The sequence below is a fragment of the Heterodontus francisci genome, unplaced genomic scaffold (genome assembly GCF_036365525.1).
Source record: "Heterodontus francisci isolate sHetFra1 unplaced genomic scaffold, sHetFra1.hap1 HAP1_SCAFFOLD_286, whole genome shotgun sequence".
In the NCBI taxonomy this organism is placed as follows: Eukaryota; Metazoa; Chordata; class Chondrichthyes; order Heterodontiformes; family Heterodontidae; genus Heterodontus; species Heterodontus francisci.
In genome coordinates this window covers 1,105,571-1,114,856 of record NW_027141006.1, presented here as the reverse complement: position 1 = coordinate 1,114,856, position 9,286 = coordinate 1,105,571, and the positions used below count along the sequence as shown (strand labels likewise).

At 48.7% G+C, this 9,286-nt stretch overlaps 1 non-coding gene across 1 annotated transcript; it reads left to right on the top strand.

The window, feature by feature from the left end:
* The first annotated feature begins 828 nt into the window (after nt 1–828).
* On the top strand, nt 829–900 carry trnaw-cca (transfer RNA tryptophan (anticodon CCA)). The gene has a single exon. It is a non-coding gene; the product is annotated as a tRNA-Trp (tRNA).
* Nucleotides 901–9,286: the final 8,386 nt, after the last annotated feature.

The following is a 9,286-nucleotide window of genomic DNA, read 5'->3' as shown; positions in this document are numbered from 1 at the left end:
ACACATTTGTGGATTGGTGAATGAGCTTTAACTTTCTGAAATGTATTTGTCCATTGGTTGCAGGTCACTGGAAATTCTTTTTTACATTTCAATTGTAGCAGCAGCAGTTAGCAGCAAAATGTCTGATTAATCAGAGTAGTGGGTCTGGGAAACACTTAAACAGCCGAGACCCTGTAAAACAGAACTCCAAGTAATAGTTTAAATAAGGCACTGAACTGACAGAGCGGGAAAGGCCTGCTCAGGTCAGGAAAAAATACCCGACCCGAACCCGACAGAACCACATTGGACCCAAGCCCGACCCGGCCCGAGTATCTCCATTTATTCCCATGCCCAAACCGACCCGAGACTTTCCCGACCACCGGAATGTTCACTTTACCTACCTCCCGATTTCGAATCTACAGGAAGCTGCAGCATGAGCGCAATGACGTCATAGAGATGCTCACTTGCTCACTGAGCAGACTCAGAGTTTCCCTCCTTGATGACCCGGACTCCCAGCTTAGGTTGGCTTTTCAACTTTTGACACTTATTAAACTCAACTTCCCAGCAGAGTTAAATGTAATAATTACTGTGTGTGTCCGACACGGACTCAGCCCGACCTGGACCCAGCCCGACCCGAACCTGGCCCGACCTGACCCGAGCCCGAAAGCCAGACCCGGAAGAGCGACCCAACACGACCCGGACCCGACACAGGTCGTCGGGTCCCGTTGGGTTCAGGTCGGGTGGCAGGCCTTCACAGAGCGGAGGTCAGATGAGGATTGAATTAATTTCAATCACTGAATCTAAACAAGAAGTAAATCTGTCAGGAATGGAAGACTTTGCTTTATCTGTGAGCTTGTGGCGCAACGGTAGCGCGTCTGACTCCACATCAGAAGTTTGCGTGTTCAAATCACGTCAGGCTCAGTTATATTTTACAGCAGCTCAAGTTCCTGGATTTTATATCAGAAGAGAGTTCGTTCTCTTGGAATGTTCGTGCATGGTAGAATTTCAAGATCAACTTTAATAGATTAAAGTCCTGATTTCTGGTTCCGTTCCATTTCCATGCTCAGTTCTTATTTCACACTGTTTTATATCAGAACAATGTTTCAGGGATGTGATGTGTCCATTGTTTGTACAATTGCTCTGTCACCCAGTGTGAGAAATAAAACACAAACCGCACAGCGTGCGGCTCAAACCCATACCTGGCTCTGTCTATAGGCCGCTTAGTTCAGTTGGTTAGGACGCAGTGTTGATAACAACAAGGCTGTGGATTTGATCCCCATGTGCGCTGTCACATGGTCAGTCATTAATTTGACACATTTTTGTAACACTTAAAATCCAACTTTTAGATGCAAACAAGTTTACATAAAATGTCAAAGGGAATTTATTTTGAATAACATCCATTGCATCTTTGTCACTGGTCTGGAGTAACACAGAATTCTTTCCAATTATCTTCCGTTTGCTGATAAACATTGAACTCGTGGCCTGTTCTCGTTAATGGTCACGCGCAGCAAAAACAGACAGAGCAAGTCTGACCGCCCAGAGATGTGGAAAAGGCTTCAGTTTGGGACATATGCAGCAAATCAAATGTTCACCCGGCCCCGAAAGATTCAAAAACTGGGGAAAAGGACACAAGGAGATAGAGAATAAGCTAAAGCTGACAACGTAAATATTTCCCATCCTTGACATCTCTCTATTCCAATCCAACCTTCAGAGTTGGGGAAATAATTTCAGTGTAAATTGTGCAGCTCAAGAGTCAAAACCAAATGGCGATGCAGAATAAAGGAGAACTGCCAAAACCCCAGATTGAACCAGGGATCTTCAGTCGAACACACTCCCAACTGAGCTATTTCAGTCTCACAGGCTTGGGATGATAAGTGGCAAGTAGCATTCGCACCACACAAGTGCCAGGCAATGACCATCTCCAACAAGAGAGAATCTAACTATCTGCCCTTGACATTCAATACCATTACAATCACTGAATCCCCCACTATCAACACCATGGAGGTTACCATGGGTAGCCATACAAATAACGTGACGAGACGAGCAGCTCAGAGGCTTGGAATCCTGAGGTGAGTAATTACAGTGCAGCTGTTGGCTCCACACCAGGGGCTGAATTTGTTCTGTAAACCATGAAGCAGCTTCCTCTCAAATCCCAGGTTTATCAATAAATCCTCATACAAAAGCCCCAAAGTGTGATATATTCCTCTCACTCATCCATGACTCCTGACTCCCCAAAGCCTGCCCACCATCTGCAATTCACAAGTCAAGAGTGTGATGGAATACTCTCCACTTGCCTGGATGGGTGCAATTCCAACTCAAGAATCTCAACACCGTCCAGGACAAAGCAGCCCACTTGATTGGCAGCCCATCTACAAACATTCGCTCCCTCCACCATCGGCACACAGTGGCAGCAGTGTGTACCGTCTCCAAGATGCACTGCAGCAATGCACCAAGACTCCTTAGACAGCACCTTCCAAACCCAGCGACCTTTACCACCGAGAAGGGCAAGGGCAGCAAATGCAGGGGATACCACCACCTGCAAGTTCCCCTCCAAGCCACACACCATCCTGACTTGGAACTATATCGCCGTTCCTTCACTGTCGCTGGGTCAAAATCCTGGAACTCCCTTTCTCACAGCAATGTGGGTGTACCTACCCCACATGGACTGCAGCGGTTCAAGAAGGCAGTTCACCACCACCTTCTCATGGGCAATTAGGAATGGGCAATAAATGCTGGCCTAGCCAGCGATGCCCACATCGCATGAATGAATGAATAAAAATGTGAAGTATCCCTTGTGTCATTGTTTTGGTAGAAAATATAACCCTGGTGGAATTGCCCCTCCCAATCACACCTCACTTCATAGAACATAGAAAATGGAGAAAATTTATGGCACAGAATGAGACCATTTAGCAATCGTGTCTGTGCCACCTGAAAAAGAGCGATCCAGCCCAATCCCACTTTCCAGGTCTTGGGAATGGGATCTGAACAGATGTCAGAGCTCACATTATGTGAATGTTCTGTTGAAGTGTTGGTGAGCTGATATACCAGGGGAGATTCACACTGTTGGACACAGTGTGAAATACATTCAAGTATTTATAAAACATTACAACGTGTGAGTAATATTCCCCATTGATTTCTCAGCACTGGTGGATTGTGAAGTGGGAGACAGCCAGAAGTCCCAGTGATCCACACTGACCCTGAGCTGAGAATGAAATGAGAAAAAGTTCAATCTTCAGCAGCGAGATGCTGCAGAGAGGTAAGAGGCCTGAATCAAGGAGAGACTTTCTCATACTGCTGTTGAATCTCATTTCAAACACTCCTTGAACTCTCTGCCGAGGAATTCAGAGCTGGATAACGCCTATAAAATCAGCCGAAAAAGGAAATAGAAAACACCCACCGTGGGCTCAAACTCAAAAACTTGAGATTCAGAGTTTCATGCTTTCATCGACTGAGCTCACCAGGCCTGAGACAGTGTCCCCGTCCTGTCTGTTATTGGACGGTGCAGCTGTTGGCTCCACCCCAGGGGCTGAATTTGTTCTGTAAACCATGAACCAGCTTCCTCTCAAATCCCAGGTATATCAGTAAATCCGCTTACAAAAGCCCCAAAGTGTGATATATTCCTCTCACTCATCCAGAATAAAAGTTACATCTTTTGCTCTTTTTACCTTCCAAACATTGACTTCTATTTTACTCAGCATTTATTTCTCTCTCCTTTTTCTGTTGTGCATTTCCTAATAAACATTTCATTTCAATTATTTATGAGGGATGAAATGAACAGAAAAGATTTTCTGCAATGGTACCGGGGTGTGGGACAGAGTGAGTGGTTCAGATCTGGAATACACTGCCTGAGAGTGTGCTGGAGGCAGATTCAATCGTGGCTTTCAAAAGGGAATTGGATAAACACCTGAATAGAGAAACTTTGCAGTGCTACAATGAAAGGGCAGAGGAGTGGAATTTGCTGATCTGCTCTTGCAAAGAGCTGTCAAGGACATGATGGACTGAATGGTCTCCTTCTGTACTGTCACCATTTGATTCCTTGATTCTAACTCTGTCAAAGTTGTTCTGAACTTGCTCTGCTCCAAGGAGAACAACCCCAGCTTTTCCAGTGTCTGCACATAACTGAAGTTATGAGGAACCATGGGGAACCCACTGTAAACCTTCCTCCAGACAGAAATACAACTGTTCACCACCACACTGTGACCCAGCTGTTCACATGATTTGGATGCGGGGACCAAATGTAGTATTTCCAAGTTTGCAGATGACACAAAACTAGGTGGGAATGTGTGTTGTGAGGAAGTTGCAAAGCGGCTTCAAGGGAATTTGGACAGACTTAGTGAGTGGACAAGAAAGTGGCACATGAAATATAATGTGTCAAAATGTGAGGTTATCCACTTTGGTAGGAGAAACAGATGTGCAGATTATTTGTTAAATGGTAAGAGTGTGAATGTACAAAGGGGCCTGGGTGTCCTTGTCAATAAGTGACTGAAAGCTAACATGCAGGTGCAGCAAGCAATTAGGAAGGCTAATGATATGTTCGAGGATATGCAAGAGGATTTGAGTACATGAGTAGTGAAGCCTTGCTTCAATTGTATATAACCTTGGTTGGTCTGCACTTTGGAATACTGTGTGAAGTTTTGTTCCCCTTACCTTAGGAAGGATATCATTGCCATAGAGGGAGTGCAACGAAGGTTCACCAGACTTGTTCCCGGGATGGCGGGACTGTCAAATGAAGAGAGATTGGGGAAACTGGGCCTGTATTCTGTAGAGTTTTGAAGAATAAGAGGTGATCTCATTGAAACTTACAAAATATTTAAAGGGATAGACAGGTAGATGAAGCTAAGATGTTTCCCCCGGTTGAGGAGTCTAGAACCAGGGGACACAATTTCAACGTAAGGGGAAAGCCACTTAGGACAGAGATGAGGAGAAATTTCTTTACTCAGTGGGTTGTGAATCTTTGGAATTCTCTACCTCAGAGGGCTGTGGAAGCTCAGTCATTGAGTATGTTTAAAGCAGAGATTGACAGATTTCTAAATACAAATGACATAGGGGATATGGAGATAGTGTGGGAAAAAGGCATTGAAGTGGACGATCAGTCATCATCATATTGAATGGCAGGGTGGGCTCGACGGGCTGAATGGCCTACTCCTGCTCCTATGTTCCTATCAGTCTGCAAACTTCATATGCATGCTGTCATTGTCCCTTTTATTCCATGGGCTTCAGTTTTACTGGCAGTCTAGTATGTGACATCATCAAGAAGGTTTTTAATAAGTTTAATAAGGAGAAATTGTTTCCAGTGGCAAAAAGGTCAGTAACCAGAGGATGCATTTATCAGGTGATTGAGAAAAGAAGCAGAGGCGAAATGAGGTATGATTTTTTATACAGTGATGTGTTGTGATCTGGAATGCACTGTCTGATCAGGACTTGAAAGCAGCTGCAGTCGTAACTTTGAAAAGCAATTGGGATAAATACTGGAAGGAAAAATGGACAGATTACAGGAGACAGCACTGACACAATGGACCAAATGGTCTCCTTCTTTGGGTATCATTCTATGGTTTTATGAACATAATGTTGATACAATTCGCTGAGTTGGAAGGGAAGTGAACCCAGATTCCGGGTATTCTAAACACCAGACCCAAACCAACTGAACAAGCCTGTTGTTTAATCTCTGTTTTTCACACCAGCTTCTCCTCGCTCTTTCTGTGTTTCCAGCCTGGTCTGTTCCTCTGACCTTCATTCCTGACACTCTATTGAGAATGGCCAACTCACTGCACCTCTCACTCACACCGTCACTCCACCCCTTCACCCACTTCCAAACCTCTCTGTTCAACAGTACCTCACATCTGCTCCTCTGCTCCATTAATATAACAGGAAAACATTTTCAAACAGACATTTCCAGACAGTGAACGTTCCAGCAAGACAAGGTAAAGATCAGATTCATTCACTTTAAACACAGAGAGAGCAGCTCTCCCTGTTCAGTCTAAGGAGCAGATGTGGTTTCACTCCCATTAGTCTTAGAGACATGGGCCAGAATTTTAAGGGACCGTTGGAGACGGGAATGGAGGCCGGGGAGGGGGAGGGGGGGTGTATAAAATAGGGATGGAAGACGTTGGACCGGATTTTTCTGTCGGCGGCTGACATGGAGGGCAGACTTCGCACATCCACACGGCAAGAAGGCATTTAAAGTATTTATGAATCCAATTGTCAGCAATTTTATTCACTGGATCCAATTGAACTAATAGAACACGGGAACCACGGGGCTTCAGAGCCTCGCCTGGTTAAAGGAGGTGACTGGGAGGTGGGAGCTGAGTGTTGTCTTCACTGGGAAGCTATCGGGTGAGGCAGCGTCACTTGGCAGCAAGGGTGGAGGGGGAAAGGGCATCGGGAAACACTGTCAGGTGTGGGGGCCAATGTGCCAGCTCTGCAGAGGGAACAACACCAGGGTGCCATTGGGGCAGTGCCACTTCATTGAGGATGACAAATGAAGTAAATGTGGCTGGGTGTTGTTTACTGTGAAGGCCTTGCACTCAGGGAGGGGCAACCTGTCATGGGCCTCATTCGAGGCTCCCATTGAGGAGGAGGAGGAGGAGTAGAGAGGAAGGGAGGGAGGCGCAGGCACCAGCAGGGGCACCACAGCAGCTTGGGGGCCCACAGGAAGGCCAGCCTCGAACAGGAGGCTGGGGAAGGAGGCAGAGGAACACGTCAGCCGAGGTTCAACTACCTGCAGATGTCCGAGTGACAGTGTCTCCGCAGACTGCACCTCTCCACGGAGGTCGTCACTGATCTCTCTGCCATGATGCAGCTGTGCCCCATGCGACTTGGTGGGCACCTGATGCCAGTGTCACTGAAGGTCACCGTGCCACTGAACTTCTGCACCACCAGATCATTGTGGGGATCCACTGGAGATATGTGTGGAATCTCACAGTCTGTAGTGAATCAGTGCATCAAGGAGGTCACCAATGTCCTGTTCAGGAGGGCCGGTGACTATGTGCACATTGATCCAAACAGTCAAGCTGAGAGAGCTATAGGATTTGGGGCCATCGCTGGATTCCACCAGGTGTAGGGTGTCATTGACTGCACCCATGTGACCATCAAGGCTCCTGCAGACCAGCCAGCAGCCTTCAACAGGAAGGGCTTCCACTTGCTCAGTGTGCAATTGGTCTGCGACCACTGCAAATGGATCCCATAGGTGTGTGCACAAATCCCGGGAAGCAGCCACAACGCCTGCATACCAAGGCACTCCCAGGTGCCAGAACCTTTCCGCGGCCCCATCCGCTTTCAGAGATGGATCATTGGAGACAAGGGCTACCCACTGAGGACATGACTACTGACGTCTGTGAGGAACCCACGCACGGATGTAGAGGAGAGGTACAACACCTGCTGCGGGTCAACCCGAGCGACCATCAAGGAGGCCATTGGTCTCCTGAAGATGAGATTCAGGTGCCTAGATCGATCCAGTGGAGCCCTTCAGTATGTCCCGGCGAGGGTCTCGCATATCGTGGTGGTTTGCTGTGCACAGCACAATCTGGCATTACAGAGGGGTGAGGTGTTGACTAGTGAGGATATCGTGGAGTGTGATGTCTCCTCTGATGATGAGGATGTGGAGGAGGATGCTGCCCAAGCAGTGCCAGATGAAGAACCTCAGGCACAGCAGGAAAGGGGCCATGAGATACACACAAGGGAGACATGAGACACCCTTATACATTCAAGTTTCCTTTGAGCCTTACCACCTTCTGGAACCACAGCAATAAAGTCTTAGCTTTAAGCAGCCCTGTTGTCGCCTCCTTCCTTCTGCAATGAAGCGTCCAGGTACACATCGCACAGTGACAAGGCCGAAGCTTTGTGAACTCAGGGCTTGGTCCCTCACTTCCAGCCCCTTGGGAGGAAGGGTTTAAATGAAGTCCCAAAGGGCATCAACAATAGGAAGGAGACATAGTGAGAGAACATCATTTCTTTATTCCGTGTGACACCAAACGCAACCCTATCCATCTGGAATGCACATTCACCATGAACCCTAAGTGAATCTAGGTGCTCTTCTTAAATCTTTTCCGGGTGCTCCGACGTGGTGCTCCCCCTGCTCTGTCAGCTGAGATGGAGACAGGCTGCTGACCTTGCTGCCCCATGGCTTGGGATGACATTGGTTGCCGTCCTCTTGCTGCCTGAGGCCTGGAGGGCCCTGGCACACTGAGGGCCTCCTGCACAGGTACAGAGACCCCCCTCTGTCATCGAGGGTGATGGAGGCAGGCACTGGCATCACTGGTGTCACTGGCAGAGGGGCTTTAGAGCTACTGTCCACACCAGGAGCACCCAGAGAGGAGACCCCAGATGTAGCAGCCAGCTGCTCCTCCCCAGTTATAAGACACACTTGTACCTCCCTGCTGACCTGAGAGGGACGTGGACCTGGTGGAGAGTTCAGGTGCCTCGTCCCCCCTCTCGCCTTGTCACCACTGGATGGAGCTCATGGACAAAGTGATGGAGTGCAGGTCTGCGCACATCTCCGGCAGCCACTGATTGGTCGGCTGGATCTGGCTCTCCATCAGAGTCACCAATCTCTCAAGGAAGGAAGCCAGACACACCCCCATCGGAGACAGTACAGCATGCAAGGCCTGGATGGACTCCTCCATCATCCGAGCTTGGGTACACATAACCTCCGGCAACTCTGCCAGATGTTGCCTGACCTCTTGCTGCAGCTGCAGCATTTCCCGTGTTGCTGGTTACACCAGAGGCACGTCATCAGCCTGGGACTCAGCATGGGCCTGGCCTCCCACAGACTCCCAACTGCCAGTGGCCTCGGCTGTCACAGCCTCCGTCAGCTGCCCGGGCCTGTCTGTGACGTGCTCACCAGCTTGTGTGACCAAATCTAACAGCGAGTGGATTCCCACCGAGTGAGGGTTTCTGTGCTGGTGGAGGGTGCAGGGGAATGATGTGACGGTGCACCCTCTGAGGCTCCCACCTCCTCCTCAGTGGTGTCCGGCTGTCCCCCAGTCTCTCCAGCTCTTCACGCTTGTCGTTCATCCTAGCCTGCATGAAAAAACAGTGACATTGAAGGGTTAGGGTCTGCCCATCGCGACATTCCAACCACCCCTACTGTGCAGCTCCATTGATGCAGTGGTGAACAGATGTGCAGTGTGGTTCCTTTGCAGCGGATGCTCCCTTGTGCCCCGGGAGATGTTCAGTCACTCTCTTGGGTAGGTGACCCTGTCTCTCCATCAGCTATGGAGCAGCTGCCTTGCTGCCCGGCCTGTTCCATGGCCTCCTCCTCCATCGGGATGAGGACACGGAGATAAGGCACTCCACCGCCAGTCTTGAC